Raw genomic sequence first — 23,982 nt, 5'->3', positions numbered from 1 at the left:
AAATATTTTCCAGAGTGCTTGTACCATTTTATATTTCCACCAGCAGCATATGAGATTCTGTTTCTTCTCATCTGCCATCATTTGGTATTTCCACTATTTTTTATTTTGGCTGTGCTAACAGGTGTATACTTATAACTAACTGGGTCTTAAATTACATTTCCCTAATGACTAGTGACACTGAACACGTGCCTCTCTGCCATGTGTCTGTATACACCATAGGATGTTATATACACGAGATCATGTCATTTGCAAACAGAGTTAGTTTAATTTCTTTTTTTCTAATCTGGATGCCTCTTATTTGTTTTCCTTATAAAACTGTCTTGACTAAATAAGGTTGCTAAAGTAATTAAATAATACATAACAAAAACAAATGCGTTAGAATCTCACTCTCAGTATTGTAAGATGAAAAAGTTCTAGAGATCTATTCCACAACAATGTGAAATACTAACACTACTAAACTATATACTTAAAATGGTCAAGATGGTCAATTTTATGTGTTTTATTACAATAATAAATTTAAAAAAAAAAAAAAAGGGGGGCACCTGGGTGGCTCAGTCGTTAAGCGTCTGCCTTCGGCTCAGGTCATGATCCCAGGGTCCTGGGATCGAGCCCCACATCGGGCTTCCTGACCGGTGGGAGGCCTGCTTCTCCCTCTCCCACTCCCCCTGCTTGTGTTCCCTCTCTCGTGTTCTGTCAAATAAATAAAATCAAATCTTTAAAAAAAAAGAAAAGAAAAAAACCCTGTGTCTTGGCTAAAACTTTTAGTACAATGTTGAATTGTAGTGGTGAGAATGAATCCTCATCTTACTCCTGAGCTTAGGAAGAGAACATTCAGTCTTTTACCATTAAATGAGATATTATGTCAAAGTTTTTCATAGATGCCTTTACCAGGTTGAGAAAGACCCCTTCTATTCCTAGTTTGAGAGGGTATTTTTTTTATTAACATATAATGTATTATTTGTTTCAGGGGTACAGGTCTGTGATTCATCATTCTTACACAATACACAGTGCTCACCACAACACATACCCTCCCCAATGTCCATCATCCAGCCACCCCATCCCTCCTACCACCCTCCACTCCAGCAACCCTCAGTTTGTTTCCTGAGATTAAGAGAGTTTTTTTTTTTTAAGGGGTGGTTAGAGGGAGAGAGGATCTTATGCAGGTTCTACGCTTAACAGACTGAGCCACCCAGGAGCCCCTTCCATTTGTTTCAAGAGTGTTCACCCTCACTTCTTAAAAGGAGGTTTTAATTATATTTTAATTCTACTTTCTGCCTTAAAGTCTTTGCTAATCCCAACATCTATATCATCTCATGGTTCCCATCTGTTGACCGTCCTTTCTCCTTAGGAGACAGTAAGATTTTCCTGATTCTTCATATGTGGAGCAATTTTGAATTTCTAGATATTATGCTATGTTAATCTGGATCTTGTTTAGGTGCAATGGAAAATGTTGGATTTTTGTTCATTTTAACAGTAATTAAAACCTCCTTTTAAGAAGTGAGGGTGAACACTCTTGAAACAAATGGAAGGGGCTCCTGGGTGGCTCAGTCTGTTAAGCATCTCTCTCTCTTTTTTTTAATTCAATCTAGTTAACATATACTATATTATTAGTTGCAGGAGTAGAATTCAGGAGGTGCCTGGGTGGCTCAGTCGTTAAGCGTCTGCCTTCAGCTCAGGTCATGATCCCAGGGTTCTGGGATCGAGCCCCACATCGGGCTCCCCACTCTGCGGGAAGCCTGCTTCTCCCTCTCCCACTCCCCCTGCTTATGTTTCCTCCCTCTCTGTGTCTCTCTCGGTCAAATAAATAAATAAAATCTTAAAAAAAAAAAAAAAAAGGAGTAGAATTCAGTGATTCATCAGTTGCCTCTAACACCCAGTGCTCATTACATCAAGTGACCTCCTTAATGCCCACCACCCAGTTACCCCATCCCCCCACCCACCTCCCCTCCAGCAACCCTCAGTTTGTTTCCTAGAGTTAAGAGTCTCTCATGGTTTGCCTCCCTCTCTGTTTTTAACTTTTTTAATTTTTCCTTCCCTTCCCCTATGTTCATCTGTCTTGTTTCTTAAATTAAGCATCTGACTCTTGATCTCAGCTCAGGTCTTGATCTCAGGGTCGTTGAGGTCAAGCCCTGCAACTGGCTCCATGCTGGGCGTGGAACCTACTTTAAAAAAAAAAAAAGATAAAAGCATTTAGAATATCTGATAATACAATTGTCATTCACTGGGAAAGCCTCAGGATCCCCAGCAGGCTGACAGAAGATATTTCTCTCCCAAGGCCAATCAGTCAAGGCTGGAGAAGGTGACTGCTTCTTCAAATGCAAAGACAGCAACACAAGATATCTAGGAACATGAAATCAAGGAAACAAGACATCACCAAAGGAACACAGTAATTTTCCAGTAACTGACCCCAAAGAAATAGAGATCTGCAATCTACCTAATAAAGAATTCAGCTTAGTGAGCTACAGGGAAACAGAAAAACAATTCAATGAAATCAGTAAACAATACACAAACAAAACAAGAAGTTTAACAGAGAGAGAGAAATTATAAAAAACATCCAAACAGAAATCCTAGAGGTGAAGAATGCAATGAGTGAAATGACAAATGCAGTAGAGAGCACCAACAACAGATGTGATCAAAGCAGAAGAATCTGTGAAGTCATAGGTCACTTGAAATTATCCAGAGGAGAACAACAACAAAAATAACAAAAGTGAAGAAAGCCCGTGTGAATTATGAGATACCATCAAGAGAAACTATCTAAGCATTGCTGGCATCCCAGAAGAAAAAGAGAAGAAAGGGACAGAAAGCTTATTTAAAGAAACAATGGCTGAGGCCTTCCCAAGTCTGGGGAGAGATTTAGACATCCACATTCATAAAGCTCATTGGTCCCCAAAAAGATCTTCTCCAAGACAGACTATAATAAAGCCATCTAAAATCAGAAAAAAATTTTAAAGCAACAAGAGAACAAAAATTCTTCACATACAAGGAAACCCCCATAAAGCTATCAGTGGATTTCTCAGCAGAAACACTATAGGCTAAGAGAGAGTGGGATGATGTATTCAAAATGTATAAGAGATTGACTGAGGAAGATGGGCTTCCTCGTCTCACAAATACAACTAGATAACTATCAAATTATCCTCAGTATCCCAGAAATTGATCTGAAAACTGACAGAAAAAACTCCAAAACTAAAGATAGAGAAGAGACCACATCAAAGGTAGGAAGTGCAGAGATGCAGTTGGGTAGAGAAATGGATAAGTGGCTACTGCAGTGGGGAGGGAGCCACAGGCAAGAAGGGCAAGAGACAGACTAGTACACGCTGGAGTGCACAGGGAAAACAAATCCCCGTAGCAACTGCCTTGGAAAGCAAGACGGCCTGAATCTCGTGAGTTCTTGCAACCACTGGGGCTTAAAGCCTGGAGTTTTAAAGGTCAGCATGCTTGGCTCTGGAAGGGCTGAGAGGACACTGGGCTGCTGTTGGAGAAGAGACAAGGCAAACAGCCTGCAGACATACAGCCTAGAAACAGTGATCTGAAGAGTGCCTGGGGCACACAGTGGGGAGGTTAGCTGCTCATCTGGGAGCATGTCCTAGAGAGGCAGCATTCACAGAGACACCCTCTCTCCCGCCAGGAACACAGGAACTGGACAGCATCATTTCCCTCCTCCTCCCCTCAGCATAAACACAGAGCCACCACCAGGAACCAGTGCAGTGACCACACTCCCTACCTAATTTGCTTACACCAAGCTCCCTCCCACCACCCACCTCCCGGCACTCAGGTGGAACGGCCCTTCCCAGTCATGCTTGCCTCAGTCCCAGCACAGGGGGAGGGAGGCGCCCTTCCCTAGAAGACTGGCCCAAACCCCTACCACACCGTGTCTCCCAACCGAGTTTTGTGAGGCCTCAATTCCAGTGGCAGCAGCAACAGGTCTCATTTCACAAGCAGGCCAGAACACACCAAGTTAAAAAGTGCCACATTCAGGCCAGGCACCAAACCCTGCCCATGATAGGCAAAGAAAGCCTCTGCAGAAAACTAGCCTGAAGGATAAAGTGGCCAGGATACAACAACAGAGCACACATAGCACACACTGGAGACAGTCCCAGAAGTACCAGGTCCTAGAAACGGGACACCACACTGCAGGGCACCACATGACCTCTTCTTCATAAAGCCATTACACTCAAGAACAGGAGATGTAGCTGACTTTCCTAACACTGAGAAACAGGCACAGAAATTTAGACAAAATAAGAAGGCAGAGGAATTTGTCCCAGATGAAAGAACAGGATAAAACCATGGTCAGAGACTTGAGTGAAACAGATATAAGTAACATGCCTGATGAAGAATTTAAAGCAATGATCATGGGGCACCTGACTGGCTCAGTTGGTAGAGCACACCACTCCTGATCTCAGGGTCATGAGTTCAAGCCCCACATTGGGCACAGAACTTACTTAAAAAAAAAAAACAAAACATACACACAAAAAACTTAAATCAATGATCATAAGGATACTCACTGGACTTAAGAGCAGAGGACATCAGTGCAACCATTAACACAGAGCTAAGGAATAACATAGCAGAGATAAAGGGCTCAATAAATGAAATGAGAAACACACCTGATGTAATGAACAGCAAGCTGAAGAAGCAGAGAAATGAATTAATGACCTAGAAGACAGAGTAATGGGAAGTAATCAAGTTTAACAAAATAGAGAAAAAAGAATTATGCAAAACAAGAACAGACTTAGGGAACTCAGTGACTCCATCAAACATAATAACATTTGGGGCGCCTGGGTGGCTCAGATGGTTAAGCGTCTGCCTTCGGCTCAGGTCATGATCCCGGGGTCCTAGGATCGAGTCCCACATCAGGCTCCCTGCTCCTTGGGAGCCTGCTTCTCCCTCTGCCTCTCTCTCTCTCTCTGTCTCTCATGAATAAATAAGTAAGGAAAATCTTAAAAAAAAAAAAAAAAAAAAAAAACATAATAACATTTGTATTATAGGAGTCCCAGAAAAAGGAGAGAAAGAAAGGTGGGCAGAGAATTTAAATGAAGAAATAATAGCTGAAAACATCCCTAATCTGGGGAAGAAAACAGACATCCAGATCCAGGAGGCACAGAGAACCCCCAACAAAATCAACAAAAGCAGATCCACACCAAAACGTATTGTAATTAAAATGGCAAAATATAGTAGTAAAGAAAAAATATTAAAAACAGCAAGACAGGGCGCCTGGGTGGCTCAGTTGGTTAAGCGACTGCCTTCGGCTCAGGTCATGATCCTGGAGTCCCGGGATTGAGTCCCGCATCGGGCTCCCTGCTCGGCAGGGAGTCTGCTTCTCCCTCTGACCCTCCTCCCTCTCATGCTCTCTGTATCTCATTCTCTCTGTCTCAAATAAATAAATAAAATCTTTAAAAAAAACAAAGAAAAAAAAAAACAGCAAGACATAAGACAATAGTTACATACAGGGCACCTGGGTGGCTCAGTTGGTTAAGCAACTGCCTTTGGCTCAGGTCATGATCCCAGGGTCCTGGGATCGAGTCCCACATCGGGCTCCCGGCTCAGCGGGGAGCCTGCTTCTCCCTCTGACCCTCTCCTCTCTCATGCTGTTTCTCTCTCGCTCGCTCGCCAATAAATAAATAAATAAAATCTTTAAAAAAAAAAAAAATAGTTACATACAAAAAAACCCCCATAAGGCCAACAGTGGATTTTTCAGCAGAAACCTTTCCAGCCAGAAAGGAGGGGCATGATATATTCAAAGTGCTGAATGGGAAAAACCTGCAGCCAAGAATACTCTGTCCAGGAAGGCATTCATTCAGAATTGAAGGAGACAAAAACTAAAGGAGTTCGTGACCACTACACCAGCCCTGCAAGAAACATTAAAGGGAACTCTGAGTGGAAAGGAAAGGCCAAAACCAATAGCATGAAGGTAGGAACACAAAAGCAATAAAAAGAAATATTTCTGTAAAAAAATCAGCCAAGAAACATAAAATAAAAGGATGTAAAATATGACATCATATACCTAAAACATGGGGAAGAGTAAAGAATGGGTTCAAACTTCTATGTCGGGGCGCCTGGGTGGCTCAGTCATTGGAGGGCATCTGCCTTCAGCTCAGGTCATGATCCCAGGGTCCTGGGATCGGGCCCCGCATCGGGCTCCCTGCTCAGAGGAGAGCCTGCTTCTCCCTCTCCACTCCCCCTGCTTGTGTTCCCTCTCTCGCTGTGTCTCTCTCTGGGTCAAATAAATTAAAAAAATCTTAAAAAAACCAAACCAACTTATATGTCTATCAACCTAATATAAACTGCTATGTGCAGAAAATATAATTTACAAACTTAATGGTAACCACAAATCAAAAGCCACTAAGAAATAAGCAAAGAATATAAAGAAAGAAATCCAAATACAGCACCAAAGAAAACTAGCATACCATGAAAGAAAGGATCAGAGAAAATCTCCAGAAACCACCACAAAACAAGTAATAAAATAGCAATAAATACATACCTATCAATAATTACTTTAAATGTAAATGGACTAAACAATAAAAAGACATAGGATAACAGAATGAATTAATAATAATAAAAAAACCCCATCTACATGACGCCTACAAGAGACTAATTTTATACTTAAAGACACTTGCAGATTGAAAAGTGAGGGGATGGAGAAACATTTATCATGCAAATGGATGTCAAAACAAAGCTGGAGTAGCAATACTTATATCGGACAAAATAGGCATTAAAACAGACTGTAGCAAGAGACAAAGAAGAACACTGTAACAAAGAGAACAATCCAACAAGAAAATATAACAATTTTAAATATTTATGCTCCCAACATGGGAACTTCCAAATACATAAAACAGTAAACAACAAACATTAACTAACTGATAATACAATAGTGGGGGACTTGAGCACCCCACTTACATCAATGGACAGATCATCTAAGCAGAAAAACAACACGGAAACAAGGGATTTGAATGACATACTGGACCAGATGGATTTAACAGATATATGCAGAGCATTCCATCCTAAAACAGTAGAATACACATTCTTTTCAAGTGCACATGGAACATTCTCCAGAAGAGATCACAAATTAGGCCACAAAACAAGCCTCAACAAATTCAAAAAGATCAAACTCATACCATGCATCTTTTCTGACCACAACACTATGAAACTAGAAGTCAACCACAAGAAAATATCTAGAAAGACCACAAATACATAAGGGTTAATAACATGCTACTAAACAATAAATGAGTCAACTGAGAAATAAAAGAAGAAATGAAAAAGTACATGGAAACAAATGAAAATGAAAACACAATGATTCAAAACCTTTGGGATGCAGTAAAAGCAGTTCTAAGAGGGAATTTTATAGCCATACAGGCCTACTTGCTCAAGAAGCAAGAAAAATCTCAAATAAACAACCTAGCCTTTCACCTAAAGGAGCTAGAAAAAGAACAACAACAAAAAGAACTAAAACCAACAGAAGTAAGGAAGTAATAAAGATTAGAGCAGAAATAAATGATATAGAAACTAAAAAAAAAATAAACAAAAACAGGAGCTGCTTCTTTGGGAAACAAACAAACAAACAATAAAATTGATAAATCTCTAGCCAGACTTATCAAAACAAAAAGAGAAAGGACCCAAATAAATAAAATCACAAGTGAGAGAGGAGAAATAACAACAAACACCACAGAAAAGAGAATATTATGAAAAATTATATGCCAACAAATTGGGCAACCTAGAAGAAATGGATAAATTATTAGAAACATATAACCTACCAAAACTGAAACAGGAAGAAATAAAAAATTTAAACAGATTGATTACCCGCAAAGAAATTGAGTTAGTTATTAAAAAACTCCAAAGAAAGAAAAGTGTGGAACCAGATGGCTTCACAGGCAAATTCTACCAAACATTTAAAGAAGAGTTAATACCCATTCTTCTCAAACTATTCCAAAAAACAGAAGAGGAAGGAAAACTTCCAACTTATTCTATGAGACCAGCATTACCCTGATACCAAAACCAGATAAACACACCACAAAAAAAGAGAACTACATGCCAATATCCCCGAGGAACACAGATACAAAAATCCTCAACAAAATACTAGCAAACCGAATCCAACAATACATTTAAAAAACTTATTCACCACGATTAAGTGGGATTTATTCCTGGGTTGCAAGGGTGGTTCACTATTCTCAAATCAATCAACATAATACATCACATCAATAAGAGAAAGGATAAGAACCATATGATCATTTCAATAGATCCAGAAAAAGCATCTGACAAAGTACAACATCCACTCAAGATAAAAACCCTCAACAAAGTAGGTTTAGAAGGAATATACCTCAACATAATAAACGCCGTACGTGAAAAACCCACAGCTAATGTCATCCTCAGTGAGGAAAAACTGAGAGCCTTTCCCCTGAGGTGAGGAACAACACAAGGACAACAACTCTCACCACTTTTACTCAACACAGTACTGAAAGTCCTAGTCACAGCAAACAGACAACAAAAAGAAATAACCCAAATCAGCAAGGAAGAAGTCAAACTTTCACTATTTGCAGATGACATGATACTATATATAGAAAACCCAAAAGATTGCACCCAAAAACTGCTAGAACTGATAAATGAATTCAGTAAAGTTAGAGGATACAAATTCAATGTACAGAAATCTGTTGCATTTTGTAAAAGATTTTTTTACTTACTTATTTGAGAGAGAGAGCGAGTGCATGAGCAGCGAGGAGGAACAGAGGGAGAGGGAGAAGCAGACTCCCCACTGAGCAGGAAGCCTGATGTGGAGCTCGATTCCAGGACCCTGAGATTATGACCTGAGCCAAAGGCAGACACTTAACCAACTGAGCCACCCAGGCGCTCTAATCTGTTGCATTTCTATACACCAATAATAAAGCAGCAGAAAGAAAAATTAAGAAAACAATCCCATTTACAACTGCACCCAAAATAATAAGATACTTAGTAATAAACCTAATGAAACAGGTAAAAGACCTGTATGAAAAAAATCAAAGATGACACAAAGAAATAAAAAGAATTCCATGTTCATAGATTCGAAGAACAAATATTGTTAAAATGTCTAAACTACCCAAAGCCATCTACACATTTAATGCAATCCCTATCAAAATACCAAGAACATTTTTCACAGAGCTAGAACCAATAATCCTAAAATTTGTATGGAAATACAAAAGACCCCAAATAGCCAAAGCAATATTGAAAAAGAAAAGCAAAGCTGGAGGCATCACAATTCCAGACTTCAAGTTATATTACAAACCTGTAGTAATCAAAACAGTATGGTACTAGCACAAAAACAGACACATAGATCAATGGAACAGAATAGAGAAGACAGACATAAACCCACAATTATATGGTCAATTAATCTTTGACAAAGCAGGAAAGAATATCCAATGGGAAAAAGGACAGTCTCTTCAACCAATGGAGTTGGGAAAACTGGACCACTTTCTTACACCATACAAAACAGTAAGTTAAAAATTGATTAAAGGGGTGCCAGGTGGCTCAGTCGTTAAGCGTCTGCCTTCAGCTCAAGTCATGATCCCAGGGTCTGGGATCGAGCTCTGAATCGGGCTCCCTGCTCTGCAGGAACCCTGCTTCTCCCTCTCCTGCTCCCCCCACTTGTGTTCTCTCTCTGGCTGTCTCTCTGACAAATATATAAAATCTTAAAAAAAAAAAATTGATTAAAGACCTAAATGTGAGACCTAAAACCATAAAAATCCTAGAAAAGAGCACAGGCAGTAATTTCTCTGACATCAGCTCTAGCAACTTTTTTCTAGATAGGACCCCTGAGGCAAGGGAAACAAAAGCAAAACTATAAACTATTGGGACATCAAAATAAAAAGCTTCTACACAGTGAAGGAAACAATCAACTCAATGGTAACCTACAAAATGGAAGAAGATACCTGCAAACGACATATCCTTTTAAACGTAAGTATCCAAAATATATTAAGAACTTATAAAACTCATCACCCAAAAAACAAATAATCCAATTTAAAAATGGGCAAGAGACATGAACAGACATTTCTCCAAAGAAGACACCCAGAAGGCCAACAGACATGAAATGATGCTCAATATCACTCATCATAACGGAAGTGCAAATCAAAACCACAATATCACCTCATACCTATAAGAGTGGCTAAAATCAAAAACACAAGAAAAAACAGGTGTTGGCAAGGATGTAGAGAAAAAGGAACTGTTGATGGGAATGCAAAGTGGTGTAGCCGCTGTGGAAAACAGTGGTTCCTCAAACCAATGGAGGTTCCTCAAAAAATTAAAAATAGAACTGCCTGATGATCTAGCAATTACACTATTTTGTTTTTAAAGATTTCATTTATTGGGCGCCTGGGTGGCTCAGATGGTTAACGTCTGCCTTCGGCTCAGGTCATGATCTCAGGGTCCTGGGATCGAGTCCCGCATCGGGCTCCCTGCTCCTTGGGAGCCTGCTTCTCCCTCTGCCTTTCTCTCTTGCTCTGTCTCTCATGAATAAAAAAAAAAAAATCTTAAAAAAAAAAAAAAGATTTCATTTATTTATTTCAGAGAGAGAGAATGAGAGAGAGAGAGAGAGAGCACATGAGAGGGGGGAGGGTCAGAGGGAGAAGCAGACTCCCTGCCGAGCAGGGAGCCCGATGCGGGACTCGATCCCGGGACTCCAGGATCATGACCTGAGCCGAAGGCAGTCGCTCAACCAACTGAGCCCCCCAGGCACCCCTAGCAATTACACTATTAAGTATTTACCCAAAAAATACAAAAACACTAATTCAAAGGGATATATGCAACCCCATTTTTATAGCAGCATTATTTACAATAGCCAAGATATGGAAGCAGCCCGAGTGTCTGTCGATAGATGAATGGATAAAGAAGATGTGGTATATACATGCAATGGAAATGTCTAAATGTCTAAACAATTAAACATAAAACTAGTCTAAAACATATAAAAAAGAGTGAAATCTTGCCATTTGCAATAACATGGATGGAGCTAGAAAGCATAATGCTGAGTGAAGGAAGTGTCTAAATGTCTAAACTAATTAAACATAAAACTAGTCTAAAACATATTAAAAAGAGTGAAATCCTGCCATTTGCAATAACATGGATGGAGCAGAAAGGATAATGCTGAGTGAAATAAGTCAGTCAAAGAAAGACAAATACTATATGATTTCACTCATATGTGGAATTTAAGAAACAAAACAAAGGAGCAAAGGGGGAAAAAAAAAAGAGAGAGACAAACCAAGAAACAGACTCTTAACTATAGAGAACAAACTGATGGTTATCAGAGGGGAGGGGATTGGGGGTATGGGTGAAATAGGTGATGGGGATTAAGGGGTGCACTTGTCATGATGAGCACCAGGTGACTCAAATAAAAACTTAAAAAGCAAAAAACCCCACAAAGTGTTGCCAAGTAAAAACTGCCAACCAAGAATACTTTTTACCCAGCCAAGTTGTCCTTCAGAAATGAAGGAGAGATAAAGACTTTCATGGATAAACAAAAGCTCAGAGTTCATCACCACTACACCTGCTTTACAACAAATGCTGAAAGGAGTTCTTCAACCTGACATGGAAGGACAATAATTAGTAACATGAAAATATTCACTGGGTAAAGGCAAGTACAGTCAAATTCAGAATACTCTAATACTGTAATATGGTGGTGTGTTAATCACTTAACTCTAGTATAAAGGTTAAGAGACAAAAATTACTAAAAATAACTACAGCTACAATAATTTGTTAATAGCTACAAAGAAGACATAAAAATGGTCAACAGGTACATGAAAAGGTACTCAACACCCTAATCATCAGGGAAATGCAGATCAAAACTACCTCACACCTGTTAGGATGGCTTTTATTTAAAAAGACAACATGGGGGTGCCTGGGTGGCTCAGCTGGTTAAGCATCCTCAATTCCTGATTCAGCTCAGGTCATGATCTCAGGGTTGTGAGATCAAGCCATGCATCAGGCTCACGTGCTGGACGTGGAGCCTGCTTAAGATTTTCTCTCTGCCCTCCCCCCAAATAAATAACTAAATAAATAAGCAGACAACAGATGGGGCACCTGGGTGGCTCAGTCAATTAAGCATCTGACTGACAGGATTGTGAGTTGAGGCCCCATGTTGGGCTCCATGCTGGGTGTGAAGCCTACTTAAAAAAATAAAATAGGGGTGCCTGGGTGGCTCAGTCATTAAGCGTCTGCCTTCGGCTCAGGTCATGATCTCAGGGTCCTGGGATTGAGCCCCGCATCGGGCTCCCTGCTCAGCGGGAAGCCTGCTTCTCCCTCTCCCATTCCCCCTGCTTGTGTTCCTTCTCTTGATTGTATCTCTCTGTCAAATAAATAAATAAAATCTTTAAAAGATAAAGTAAGGTAAAATATAAAGACAACAGATAACGTGTTGGGAAAGACGTGGAGAAAAGGGAATCCTTGTACACTGTTGGTGGAAATATAAATTGGTACAGTCATTATGGAAAACAATATGAAAGTTCCTCAAAAAATTAAAAACCAAACTAACTTATAATCTAGCAATCCTACTTCTGGGCATATACCCAAAGGGAACAAAATCATTATCCTGAATAGCTATCTGCAACCCCATGTTCAGGGCAACATTATTCACAATAGCCAAGTTATGGAAACACCCTAATTGTGTGTAAACAGATATATGGATAAAGATGATGTCGTGATTATTTACAATGGAATACTATTCAGCCATAAAAAGGAAATTCTGCCATTTACATTATATACACTTTAGATAGATAGATAGATACAGACTTCAACTATTTATATCCTTCTCAACCCCAAAGCCAAAATCAAGCCCATCAGGAACACATTAGAATAATTCCCATCAGAGTCAAAGGCCAAACAAGCCTATGCACTTCACTACCACCATTTACTATGCTGTGGAGGTACCAGTGATCACAATTAGGTGATAGAAAGAATACACAGGTGTGCAACTGGAAAAGAAAAAGTAAAGTGATCATTATTTGCAGATGATATTCTTATATACCTAGAGAATCAACTGAAAACCTTTACTGTTTTATAATCAGGTAAGGTAGTGAAAATTAATATATAGAAATCCGTGCCTTCACATACATCATCAACAAGAAGGTAGAAGACAAAATGCTTCAACAACACTAAAAACAAAGAAAAAAGATCTGAGAATAAACTTAAGAAATGCCAAGAAACCGCTCAAACTCTGAAGGACATGAAAGAAGACTCAAGCAAAGAGTAAGGCATACAATCTTAGTGGGGAAGACTCATCACCTAAATATCACTCTTCCTACATTAACCTAAAAATGTAACACAGAGCCAATAAAAACAAAAATGATTTTTTCTGAAACAGGCAGATTTATCTTAAGGTTCATATAGAAAAACAAACATAGCCAGGAAAGTCCTGAAAATTAAAGGTAATGAATGATAATTAACTTCACCAAATATCAAACATGCTCTAAAGCCGGAGTAATTAAAACAATATGTACTCAAACATAAATACACAGATTAATGTGTAGAACAGAGTCCAGAAATAGACCCAAATGTATATGGCATGTGGCAAAGTATATCACATATAGTAAAGGACATTTGAACAACTGGGAGGAAAGATGAATTGCTTATTACAAGGTGTTGCAACACATGGGTGGCCATTTGGGAAAAAATTAAGTTGGGCTCACACTTCTCACCAAAATAAATTCCAAATGGATAAAAGATATAAAGGTACATAATGAAATTTAAAAAGTACTTTAAGAAACCATAGGGTAATTTTGCATACTCTTCTAATAGGGAAGATCTTTCTAGGTACGACAGAGAACCTAGAAGCCTTAAAAGTTCAATGAATGACCCAATAAGGAACCAATTTTTTAAAAAGATTTTATTTATTTATTTGACAGAGAGAGACACAGTGAGAGGGAACACAAGCAGGCGGAGTGGGAAAGGGAGAAGCAGGCTCCCTGCTGAGCAAGGAGCCCGATGCGGGGCTTGATCCCAGGACCCTGGGATCATGACCTGAGCCAAAGGCAAATGCTTAACGACTGAGCCACCCAGGTGCCCCAGAACCAATTTTTTCTTTTTTTTCATGACAAAACCATCCTAAATAAAAAGAGAAATAACAATCTGGAAAAATATAACTGCAATTTATATCACCAAAAAGTGCTAAGTTCCTTCATATATAAACCATTTTTACAAAATCAACGTTAAAAACACCAAAGCCCTAAAGAAAAATAGGCAAAGAAAATGGAAATGGTCCTTCAACCTTATAGCAACAGGAGTGCTGCAAATTCAAACAACCCCTGATATGAGTGTTCACTCTATTACTCTCTTTACTTTTCTATAGGGTAAACTAAGTTTTGGAAGAAAAAATATACACAAAGAAATAATTTTTTCCCCTATCAAACTGGCAAAGATCAAACCGTGTGCTATCACAGTGCCGGTGAGGGTGTGGATAAACAGGCACAGCCACACACAGCTAAGGAGCACAGGTGGACAAAACCTCTACAGAGGTCTTTCTGGTAAGAGCTAACAATTTTAGAAAAGCACATACTCACCAACCCAGCAGTCCAGTGTTTCTGCACTAGCAAAATTTACAACACCTTATATGTCCATCAACGGAGCTCTGGCTAAATAAAGGTACATCCTGACAATGGAAATATTATCCAGTTGTGAAAGACAATGAAAAAGCTCTTATGTATTGATAATGAACTATCACAAACAGAAAAAAGCAAGGGATATAGTGTGCTACTTTCATGTAAAAGAAAAGAGCTCTCTGTGTGTTTGTCTGTATTATGCAAAGAACATCCCTGAACAGATACTGGAGAACTGGTAACACTGGCTGCCTCTGGGGAGAGGATGTGGTGGCCAGGGGCAAGATGGAAGGGAAACTTTCCCATGTATACTCTGTTGTTCCTTTTGAATTTTATGCCACATGAATCTATTATTGCAGTGAAAAGCTAAAATTAAAAATAATGAATGCTTCCCTGTAAAAGCAGCAGCCTTCTTCTCTGAGCTTCTGTAACTGTGTATTTCCATCATGCCTGTGTTCATTCTGAATCTTTCAGCCTCCTCTGACTGACTGTGGTTTCTTTGGGAAAAAGGTCACTGCTGAATCACCTCTGTGTTCCCTAGAGCACGCAGCACCTCATTTGGTGCCGAGCGGAAAGTCACCGTAGGTCTGTTCACTATGCTAAACTAGTCCACTGGTGTAAACAGTTCATCCTTGAAGGAAAGATTTTCCGAAAGTTGCTTTGTAAAGTGGACCAATGATTAGGACAGGAAATTCTGCTTCTGTAAGCATCAAAATTAGCCAAATAAGCCAGAAGAATGCCCAGCAGAACAAATTAAGAATACTAAAAAGAGAAAGAAGTTTCAGTTCATGAATGAAAGCTGATTTCAGAGAACTTGAAGCCTGAAAATACATATATTCAAGACGATGATTACTGCCACATTTAGAATACTCATTGGGGGTGCCTGAGTGGCTCATTCGGTTAAGCATCTGCCTTCGGCTCGGGTCATGACCTGGGAGTCCTGGGATTGAGCCCCCTCCCTCCCCCTACCTGCTGCTCCCCCTGCTGGCTCCCCCTGCTCGTGGCTCTTACGCTGTGCGTGCATGCTCTCTCAAATAAATAAATAAAACCTTAAACAAAATAATCATTGGGATGGCACAGCAACACCCAGATTGAAGGGAAGACAAAATTATATTAACTGGTTGTGATGGTCATCACAAATAACCAAGTACATAATGCTGACCCTCTTCACAATTGGACATCAACAAATACATTAAAGATTTTCTTCCACAATGCCAGCTACCTACATTCTTATTCCCTCTTGAACTGGGCAGGAATGACTAACAAAGAGACTGAACTGACTCCTGCTAAGAATATGGGAAAAGAATTTGTTCTAAAGCTAGAAACAGGGGCGTGTTGGTGGCTCAGTTGGTTAAGTGTCCAACTCTTGATTTCAGCTCAGGTCATGTTCTCAGGGTTGGGAGAGGCCCATGGCAGGCTCCATGCCCCATGCTCAGCAGGCAGTGTGCTTGAGATTCTCTCTCTCCCTCCCTCCGTCCCACCCCCACTCGCCCATTCTCTCTAAAATAACTAAATAAATCTTTACAAAAAAAAGGCTAGAAACAACCCAAGAGCCCAATGGGGCAGCCCTGTCATTTCACAAGAGCTCTGGCCCAGGCAGAGTGTGGCCTCAGTCTCAGTCCCAGCAGGTGCTGACAGGAGCCTGGCTAGGGCCAGCCACCAGCTCCCAGCTACACAGGGGCAGCCTCATCCACATCCACACAGCACGGAGGCCCCTCGCCTGGCTTCCTGACAGATGTGTGGCCTCCCGGAGAGCACTATGGTTCTTGACAGCTTACCCCAAAGTGGGGGTGTGATGAGTCTCTTTTTTATTACTGTCTCCAGAGCTTTTAATACAAATGCTGCATGGAAAATGGTTCCATTCCCAACACAGATGTGCAAAAGCACTGTTTGTGAGGGGAAGAACTGCAAACAAGAGAGAAAAGATTAGGTTCACCTGGAGCCCTTCTCCTTGGCACAATCTTTTCAACAAATGGTGCTGGGAAAACTGGAGAGCCACTATGCAAAACAGTTAAGTTGAACCCTTACATCACATACAAAAATTCAAAATGCATCAAAGACCTAAACAAAGAGCTAAAACTAAAAAACTCTTTTTTTAAATTTTATTTTACTTATTTGGGAGAGAGAGAACGAGAGAGAAAGCATGAGCAGGGAGAGGAGAGGGAGAAGCAGGCTTCCCACTGAGCAGCGAGCCCACACAAGGCTTGATCCCAGGACCCCATTGAGCTGAAGACAGATGCTTAACTGACCGAGCCACCCAGGCATCCCAAAAACTATAAATCTATTAAAAGAAAGTAGGGTAAAAGCTTCATGACACTGGATTTAAAAAGGACTTCTTGGATATGACACCAAAAACACAGGCAGAAAAACACAAAAAAAAACAGACAAACGGGACCTCAAAAAATTAATAATTTTTATGCAACAAAGGAAACTTTCAAGAGAGTGAAAAGACAACCCACAGAATGGAAAAAAGTATTTGCAAATCATATCTAATAAAGAATTAATATCCAGAATAAAGAACTTTTATAACCTGGCAACAAAAAAACAAACAACCCTATTCAAAATGGGCAAAGGACTTGAACAGACATTTCTCTACAGAAGATATACAGATGGCCAAGAGGCACATAAAAAAATGCCCAACATCACTAATCATTAGGGAAATGCAAATTAAAGCCCTAATGAGATACCACTTCACAACTACTAGGATGGCTCTTATTAAAAAATAAAAACAAACAAAAAAACGGGAAATGAGTGTTGGTAAGGATGTGGAGCAACTGGGAACTCTTGTGCATTACTGATAGACTATAAAATGGGGCAGCTGCTGTGGGAAATAGTTTGGCAGTTCCTCAAAAAGTGAAACACAGAATTACCGAATGATCCAGCAATTCCTCCCCTGGGTATATATCCAAAGAACTGAAAGTAGGGATTTGAACTGATACCTGTACACTCATGTTTATAACAGCATTATTCACAACAGGCCAAAGGTAGAAATAATCCAAATGTTCACTGACAGATGAAGGGATAAGTAAAATGTGGATATACATACAATAGAATATTATTTGACCTGAAAAAGGAATGAGATTCTGATACATGCTACAACATGGAGGAACACTGAAAACACTGTGTTAAGTGAAATAAGTCACGTACAAAAGGACAAGCACAATATGATTCCACTTATACGAGGGACCTAGAATGGGCAAATTCAGAGACAGAAAGTAGAACAGTGGTTGCCAGGGGTTGGGGGGAGGGGAGAATGAGAAGCTGTTTAATGAGTACAGAGTTCCTGTTTGGAATGATGAAAACCTTCTGGAAATGGACAGTGGTGATGGTTGTATAACACTGTGAATCTATCTGATGCCACTGAATGGTACACTTAAAAATGGTTAAAATGGTGCTCACTTCAGCAGCACACATACTAAAACTGAAACGACAGAGAGAAGATTGGCATGACCCCTGCGCAAGGATGACACACAAATTTGTGAAGCATTCCATATATTTTTTAAAAAATGGTTAAAATGGTAAATTTTGTTATGTATATTTTAGCACAAAAAAATTCATCAAATAATTTAGAAAGAAAAAAAAGAAAAAGGGCGCCTGGGTGGCTCAGTTGGTTAAGCGACTGCCTTCAGCTCAGGTCATGATCCTGGAGTCCCAGGATCGAGTCCCGCATCGGGCTCCCTGCTCGGCAGGGAGTCTGCTTCTCCCTTTGACCCTCCTCCCTCTCATGCTCTCTGTCTCTCATTCTCTCTCTCTCAAATAAATAAATAAAATCTTTAAAAAAAAAAAAAGAAAAATATAAAAAGGGGAAGAGAAGAGGATATAGATGAAGCAAGTGTGCCCTGAGTTAATGAGTAAATGACAGATATAACTGAGTGATAGACACACAAAGGCTCACTGCTCTCTGCTTTTGTATATATTTGAATTTTACCACAATGAACATTAATAAACAAGGAAGTCCTTCAGAATGTGCCAAAAGAGAAAAAAAGAATTTATCCCCTTACAAAATTTACAATACACAAGGTTCAAAGACCTGGGGTGCCTGGTTGGCTCAGATAGAAGAGCATGTGATTCTTGATCTGAGGGTTGTGAGTTTGAGCCCCACTTTGGGTGTAGAAATTATTAAAAAAAAAAAAGTTCAAAGACCTAAACTTAAGACGGAAAACTATAAAATTCTTGTAAAAAAACACAGGGCAGGGGATGCCTGGAGGGCTCAGCAGGTACAGCATGCGAAACTTGATCACAGGGTCATGAGTTCAAGCCCTGCACTGAGTGCAGAGATTACTTAAAAAAAAAAAATAGGGTAAAGCTTCAATGACATTGGACGTAGCAATGATTTCTTGGATATGACACCAAGAACACAGGCAACAAAAGAGGAAAAAAACAAACTGGACTTCATAAAAATTTTTAAATTGTGTGCATCAAAAGACACTATCAACAGAATAAAAAGGCAGCACACAGAAAATATTTACAAATCAAGTATCTGATAAAGGGATTACTATCCAGAATACATAGAGAACTCCTAAGACTCAACAGCAACAAAAAAACAATCTGATGTAAACCTGGTCAAAGGACTTGAATAAACATTTCTTCAAAGATACACCAATGGCTAACAAGCACATGAAAAGATACTCAACATCACTACTACCCATTAGGGAAATGCAAATCAAAACTACAATGAGATACCATCTCACATCCACTAGGATGGCTACCATCAAAAAAAAAAAAACAAAACAAAATAACAAGTGTTGGCAAGGATGTAGAGAAATTGGAACCCTTGTGCATTGCTGGTGAGACTGTGAAACACCGTGGAAAACAGTATGGTGGTGTCTTAAAAAATTAATCATAGAATTACCATATAATCAATTCCACTTATGTGTATACCCAAAACAGGAACTTGAACAAATATTTGTACACCCATGTCCACAGCAGCATTATTCACACTAGCCAAAAGGTAGAAACAACACAAATGACCATCATGGATAAATGGATAAACAAAATGTGATATACAAATTCCACGGACTATTATTCAGCTTTAAAAAGGAAGGAAATTCTAACACATGCTACAACATGGATAAACCACGAGGACATCATGCTAAATGAAACATGCCAGTTACAAAAAGACAAATACCATATGATTCCACTCACATGAGGTACTTAGAGTAGACAAAATCATAGATAGGAAGTAGAATGGTGGTTGCCAGGGGCAGGGGGAAGGAGGGAATGGGAGTTAGTGTTAAATGGGTACGGAGTTTCAGTGTTGCAAGATGAAAAGAGAAACGGAGAAGGATGATTGTGACGATTGCACATTATGTGTGTATTTAATACCATTCAACTGTACAGTTAAAATTATTAACATGGTAAGTTTTATGTGTATTTACCACAATAGAAAGATTAAACAACAACAACAAAGAATGAGTATACAGGAGGAGGCGGGGGAAGACAGGGCTAGGAGGAATTCAAGTGGAAAAAAGGAAATAAGATGGGAATGCGTATTTGGTTACAATATAACCATAGTAATCTTTAGAACAGGGATGAAATGTGTTCTACATTTTATGGTAAAATCTGAAAGAGCAAAATAACTACCCATTAAACAGAACATTATAGGCCAAAAGTAATCTTAAAAGCACAGCCACAGAACTCTGAATACAAACAGGACTCTGAGCTCCCTAATAGCCAACGCAAAGAGGGAAACATTATTGACATAGTTCACAGTATACTTTAGACAAAATCAAAGCAGTGGCTTAGGAGAGGCACAGTCACTCCAGGCACTGAACCTGAAGAAATTTCTAATTGGCCTCACAGATTTTCTTGGGGACTCCTCAGACAGATCTCAATGCAAGCTGATGGGGCCATGCAAAGTCAGTTTACTAAAAAAGCTGGAAGAGGGGCCAGAATTATGCTGCTTCCTAATGATCTGGCTTCACTCAAAGACACTGAGTCTGGAACATTGCCTGGAACATAAGCATTAAAACACCTTCCAGCACAGTCTGATGAATGTTCTTTCTCTCAGTTGAGCTTCGGATGGTATCTGGGAGAAGAATTCAAGATTATCCTTCCTGACAGAAATGAGATGCAACATTCTCTGTTGCTTGCTAAAGGCAGGTCTTGGTGTTTCCAACAGTCACTGTCACAGGGATGACAAATGAGAATGCCTGTCCAAACCCAACCAGGGCTCAGACTGGAAGAAGGGACCTCATCACCCATGGAGATGAGGCGGCATCAACGTGAGCTGGTAGGGAAGAAGGGCTGGGTAGGCCAGCTTGCGGAAGATCATGAGAGCAGGGGGATACTGAAGACTACTGAGGGAGGACCACGACTGGAGACTTTGAGTGATAGTGCAGTCTTCTGAAAGGTGCAACCCAAGCCCACAGCCAAACACAACAAGCTGCTCAAAGAATCAAGTTTTTGGGAAATGTAGAAATAAATGAGATTTTCAGTTTTAAAAAAACAAAAATGTTGCAGAATAGTGTTTTACAGAAAAAGATGTTTACACATACCAGAAAATGGACACAAAACAGTATGATCCCATTATAAAGAGAGGGAACAAGAGAATGAGCAAGAATGAAGCCTGCTAGTGGTCACCACTGTGATTATAGATAAAAACTGTGCATGTGCACCCCTGCCTATTAATTGTTCTTCAACACCGACAACTGGTATTAAAAACAAAAACAAAAACAAAAAACACCTCTAACTCCTCAAGAAATTTAGAAATATAGTATTGCAGCAAAAAAATATAAATAGTAATATCACTGAGAATGAAATCTTAATTATGACATCATTTAAAAATAAGGGGAACTGTCTAAAAACAAGAGCCAGTTATGTACTTGGCAAAACTATAATATCCGACTGACTGATGCTGATAGGATTCAGTGTGAAACATTTAAGTACTGGCATCGTGCTCTGGTTTTAGGTGCGCTTACATGGAGCCATGGCTCATGGTTCTGTAGACCAGCAGCAGCAGCCTGAGAACTTGCTTGAAATTCAAATTCCAAGGCCTATCTCTGACCTACAGAGTCAGAGACTCTAGTGAAGTAGGATTAAAACAAGGTGATTCTAATTCACACTAAAGCCTGAGAACCACTGGTATGAATAATGTCTCATGTGTCTAGCGAGAATATGTTTCTTGCTCAAATCCCTTTCTGTTATTTTAACCTGAGCTCCTGAACAAACACTAATCTATTCAATTGTGAAATAAGCTGGAAGAGAATTTAAAGATATTTTTTAAGTTAGGTAGAGTTCTGGAATTGCTTCTTTTGATACAACGTACCAACCACTGCTGTGGAGTGACCTGAAGAAAATCAAATCTAGTTTGTAAAGAATCAATGTATTTGGAATTTCAATATATCTAAATATCATCTAAGATTTGCAAATACTCTAAAGTTAACAGCACAGGGGCACCTGGGTGGCTCAGTCGTTGAGCGTCTGCCTTCGGCTCAGGTCATGATCCCAGGGTCCTGGGATCGAGCCCTGCATCGGGCTCCCTACTCCGCAGGAAGCCTGCTTCTCCCTCTCCCACTCCCCCTGCTTGTGTTCCCTCTCTCTCTGTGTCTCTGTCAAATAAATAAAATCTTAAAAATAAATAAAGTTAACAGCACAAATATGACTATTACAACTACCACATTTATGTTAACTGATTATTTTAGTCTCTCTTATTTCTGACTGACATTAACAGGTTTAAAATAGAAGAGGTTCAACAAAATTTTATTTATTTTTTAAAAGATTTTATTTAGGGGCGCCTGGGTGGCTCAGATGGTTAAGCGTCTGCCTTCGGCTCGGGTCGTGATCTCAGTGTCCTGGGATCGAGCCCCGCATCAGGCTCCCTGCTTGGCGGGGAGCCTGCTTCTCCCTCTCCCTCTACTGTTCTCCCTGCTTGTGCTCTCTCGCTCTCTCTGTCAAATAAATAAATAAAATCTTTGAAAAAAAAAAAAGATTTTATTTATTTATTTGACAGAGACAGAGATAGCGAGAACAGGAACACAAGCAGTGGGAGTGGGAGAGGAAGAGCAGGCTTCCCGCTGAGCAGGGAGCCCGATGGGGGGCTAGATCCCAGGACCCTGGGATCATGACCAGAGCCGAAGGCAGACGCTCAACGACTGAGCCACTCAGGCGCCCGAGGTTCAACAAAATTTTAATTTCAAAAGGGATATATCAGTCATTATAGCTCCAAACTTAAGACTGCTGCTTGAGACATAAAGACTATTAAAATACTAGATCCTTTTCACAAAATTGTGACTGAAATTTTTAAAATAATTTATAATTGGTTATTAATATGAAATACCATTCTTGGGGCACCTGGGTGGCTCAGTTGGTTAAGCACCTGCCTTCCGCTCAGGTCATGATCTCAGATCTCAGAAATCTCATGATCTCCTGGGATGGAGCCCTACATCTGGCTCAGCCGGGAGCTGGCTTCTCCCTCTGCCCCTCCCCTCCTCGTGCGCACAATCTCTCTCTCAAATAAATTAAAAGTTTAAAAAAAATATGAAATACTCTTCTCCCTGATTATGTGGAATTACAATGAACTTCACTAACCTTCCAATGCAGGAACAAATGGTTAGCACAACACCTTACATATTTGATACAAATGCTAAATATCAAATAAATCCGTGGTTTCCAAACGTTTTTTGATTTGCATCCCCAACAAGAATTTGAGTATATGTCCCAATATATGCATATTCATATATATGTATGTATTACTGTAATATATAGTATACATTATAAAATAATCTAATAAAAATTAAATAAAGCTAAAATAAAAACAAAGATCAGTTTTGATTTTTTTTTTTCCCTGAGACCTCCATGCCCTCTTGACGCATGCACACCCCCCCGTCTTTGGACTCCACTGTAAAGCTTAGGAATGGCCCAGCACCCCCACAAGCATGCTCAGGCAGCGCCCCTGCCCACTGCTGTCTCCTTCCTGAGTTCCACATCTCTGACTTGGATCTGTGATGCTGGCTTCTTCCCTTCACCCCGTCACCTTCTTCTGCTACCTCTCACCTGCCAAAGGGCAACAGGAGAAGACTGTGAGGCCAGGAGGTGCGAAACGAGCATAAAAGCATGGACTCTATTGTCAAGCAAACCTGGGTTTGCACCTGGGCCCTGCCTCTAACTCAGGAGGTGACCCAGGACCAGTCAGGTAACATCTGTAATACTCATCATTAAAGGCGGGGAGGGGTGACAATAATATCTCACCTGGTTACTATGATGATTAAGTGAGATAAGCTATTATTAGAGCACCTAGCACAGTACACCTAGACAGCACAGGTGTTCAATAAATATTTTACCCACTACTTCAGGTGGCAAAAAAAAAAAGTCACATGGACTTTGTTTCATCAGCCAACTCAGGAAGCGAGTTACAGTGGAAGCACCTCAGGCGGTAGAGTCTGGCAGATCTGGTTTGAAGGCCTAATCCACTACTTACAAGCTGGGTGACCCTGGAAACCCA

General features: G+C 40.0%; 1 protein-coding gene and 1 non-coding gene across 2 annotated transcripts in view; one reads left to right on the top strand and one right to left on the bottom strand.

The window, feature by feature from the left end:
• LOC110577597 (SREBF chaperone) overlaps positions 1-23,982 on the bottom strand; it is a 64,319-nt gene that overhangs the window by 38,288 nt on the left and 2,049 nt on the right. The gene's annotated exons all lie outside the window — the stretch shown is intronic.
• LOC123326932 lies at positions 17,932-18,038 on the top strand. Its single transcript, XR_006541403.1, has one exon. It is a non-coding gene; the product is annotated as a U6 spliceosomal RNA (small nuclear RNA).

This window comes from Neomonachus schauinslandi, chromosome 1, assembly GCF_002201575.2.
Source record: "Neomonachus schauinslandi chromosome 1, ASM220157v2, whole genome shotgun sequence".
Taxonomy (NCBI): domain Eukaryota; kingdom Metazoa; phylum Chordata; class Mammalia; order Carnivora; family Phocidae; genus Neomonachus; species Neomonachus schauinslandi.
Note: the sequence above shows the minus strand (reverse complement) of the source record. Positions and strands in the feature narration are given on the sequence as shown.